The following is a 2,983-nucleotide window of genomic DNA, read 5'->3' as shown; positions in this document are numbered from 1 at the left end:
AATGAAGAAAAGAACTGCTTCAAACTCTAGATCCAAAGGCCCAAGACTTGAAGAGCAAACTAGAAGCTGAGAGAAATAGTATATATAGGAGTAGCTTTGAATTTTTAAGGAGTTCTAGAGGCTGGAAAAAGAGAACTACTCTCTGTATTTTACTTTCTCTGCATTTTCTAGTTTTATGATGTATTCTCCATCTTTGTTTTCATTTTCAAGAGCTGTGAACAACTAAACCCCTTTCATTGGGTTAGGGAGCTCTGTTGTAATTTGATGGATCAATACTAATTTTCATTATTCTTCTTCTATCTTTTCTCTTGATTTTACTTGAAAGCTTTCGATCTTCATCCAATTGAGTAGTTATCTTGGAAAAGAAGCTATTCAAACTTGGATCTCTTTTGAACCTTGAAAGAGGAATGAAGAGATCAAGCTAGAAATGCTTTCTCATGCTGGACCAAATTGGGTTTGGATGGGTATGTGACTATAACCCTCTCAATACTTGATTTAGGAAATGCATGTGGTATAATCAGTGACCATACTTCATCTCTTCTCATGAGCAATTGACCAAGGAATTGGCTATTGATCAAGACTTGAGAGATTGAATTGCAAGAAATTGTAAGTCAATCAATTAAGATTGCCAAGGAGATCAATGAGTGCATTGATTGAGGAAGAAGTGAAAATGAACTTGATCCGGAGAATTGCAACATCTCCTAAGCCCAATGAACTCCCCATCTCTGATCTTACCCATTCTCTTTAATTTCTGCCATTTACTTTTATGAGCAAATCCCCCATTCCCATTTATAATTCTGCAATTTATTTTCAGTCATTTACTTCCAGTCCTTTAATTCTAGCATTTACTTTTCTGTTATTTACATTCCCGCCATTTTATTTTCTGCAACTCTCAACCCAAATTCTGGATTCGCTCAACTAGAACATTCTTCTAATTAAAGTTGCTTGATCAATCAATCCCTATGGGATTCGACCTCACTCTATTGTGAGTTTTTACTTGACGACAAATTCGGTACACTTGCCGAAGGGAGATTTGTTGAGAGACAAGTTTTCCGTGCATCAAGTTTATGGCGCCGTTGCCGGGGATTGATTGTGCATCAACAATGATTAAATTGGAAGATCACTAGATTGAGAATTTTTATTTTGTGAATTTTATTTTCTGTGTGAGTGATTTACTTTCTGTTTTAGTTAAACTTCTTCCCTTCCCCCTCTACTCTTTTGTTTTTCTTTGTTATTTTCAATTCTGTTTGCTAACCCACTATGTTTTCTTGCTTGCACTTAATGGTTGTATGACAGGGAGAAGAAGCGGAGCTTCAACTTCCTTCGATTCTGAACCTGGGAGGACCTTCCTTAGATTATGGAGGGAGGCAAGAGGAAAGAAAGTGGTTGGTTCTGAGGAAGAAGAGGAATTATTTGAACCAAACATGGAAGACAACATGGAAAACCATCATGAAGAAGAAGATCACAACCATGGGGGAGGAGGTAGAGCAAATCATGCGGGGAGGATAGAAGAGTTTTGGGCTCTTACATCAATCCAAACCCAGGCAATTGTGGAAGTAGCATCCAAAAGCCAACAATCCATGCCAACAATTTTGAACTTAAACCACAGCTCATCACCCTCGTTCAGAACAACTGTTCATTTGGAGGAGGTGTTCAAGAAGACCCCAATCAACATCTAACCACCTTCCTAAGGATATGTGACACAGTGAAGTCTAATGGTGTTTATCCTGATACCTATAGACTGCTCTTGTTTCCATTCTCACTTAGGGACAAAGCAGCCAAGTGGCTGGAATCTTTCCCAAAGGAAAGCTTGACAACTTGGGAAGACGTGGTGAACAAATTCTTAGCAAGATTTTACCCTCCTCAACGAATCAATAGGCTGAGAGCTGAGGTCCAAACTTTCAGGCAACAAGATGGTGAGACTCTATATGAAGCATGGGAGGGGTTCAAGGACTTAACAAGGAGGTGTCCACCTGACATGTTCAACGAATGGGTGCAGCTGCACATTTTCTATGAAGGGCTCTCTTATGAGTCAAAGAAGGCCGTAGACCATTCATCCGGAGGATCTTTGAACAAGAAGAAGACTATTGAGGAAGCCATAGATGTTATTGAAACAGTAGCAGAGAACGACTACTTCTATGCTTCCGAAAGAGGGAACACAAGAGGAGTAATGGAGCTAAACAATGTAGATGCTCTGTTGGCCCAAAATAAGCTCATTACCCAGCAGCTGGCTGACCTCACCAAGAAGATGTAGAGGAACCAAGTAGCAGCAATCTCCACTTCATCAACAACCCAAGAAGGAGTGAATGAAGAAGCAGAGGGTAGTCAGGAGCAAGCCAACTACATTGGGAATTTACCAAGGAAAAACTATGATCCATACTCCAATACCTACAACCCTGGATGGAGAAACCACCCAAACTTTGGTGGGAAAGTGAGCAAGATCAAAACCAAGGCCAGAGACGTTACAACCCCACAACAACACTTCTCCACACGCCTATCAAAACCAAAACAGCACATTTGCTCCGAATCACCCATCAATTGATGACAAGCTCTCTAAGATCGAAACCTTAATTGAAGAAGTATGCAGAGATATTCGAAACAGTAAAGCATTCAGAGAGGAAGTGCAATCAAACATGCAGAATCAAAATGCTGCCATCACGAAACTGGAGACACAAATCAGCTATCTATTTAAGCAGCTTCCTAATCACAACCTTTGCTATGATGCCAATTCAAGCAAAAGGGAGGAGTGTCAAGCTATCACAGTTAGGAGTGGGAAGGAACTGAAGGAACTGCCCCAAAAACCACAAGAAGAAGGCTCAAATAAAAAGGGAGAAGAGCAAGATGGTGTTCAGCCTCCCATGCCAAGTCCGCAGAAAGAAAAAGGGATGCCACAACTGAACATCTCAAGAGCTCCATATCCCCAGCTATTGAAGAAAAAGGAAGATGACAACCAGTTCTTGAGATTTTTTGAAATCTTCAAGAA

The 2,983-nt window shown here is 40.4% G+C and overlaps 1 non-coding gene across 1 annotated transcript; it reads right to left on the bottom strand.

Annotated features, from left to right (window-relative positions):
- Positions 1-1,876: 1,876 nt before the first annotated feature.
- Positions 1,877-1,980, bottom strand: LOC112768558 (small nucleolar RNA R71). Its single transcript, XR_003185971.1, has one exon. It is a non-coding gene; the product is annotated as a small nucleolar RNA R71 (small nucleolar RNA).
- Positions 1,981-2,983: the final 1,003 nt, after the last annotated feature.

This window comes from Arachis hypogaea, chromosome 17, assembly GCF_003086295.3.
Source record: "Arachis hypogaea cultivar Tifrunner chromosome 17, arahy.Tifrunner.gnm2.J5K5, whole genome shotgun sequence".
Lineage (NCBI taxonomy): Eukaryota > Viridiplantae > Streptophyta > Magnoliopsida > Fabales > Fabaceae > Arachis > Arachis hypogaea.
The sequence above is the reverse complement of the archived record's forward strand: the minus strand, read 5'-3'. Positions and strand labels throughout refer to the sequence as shown.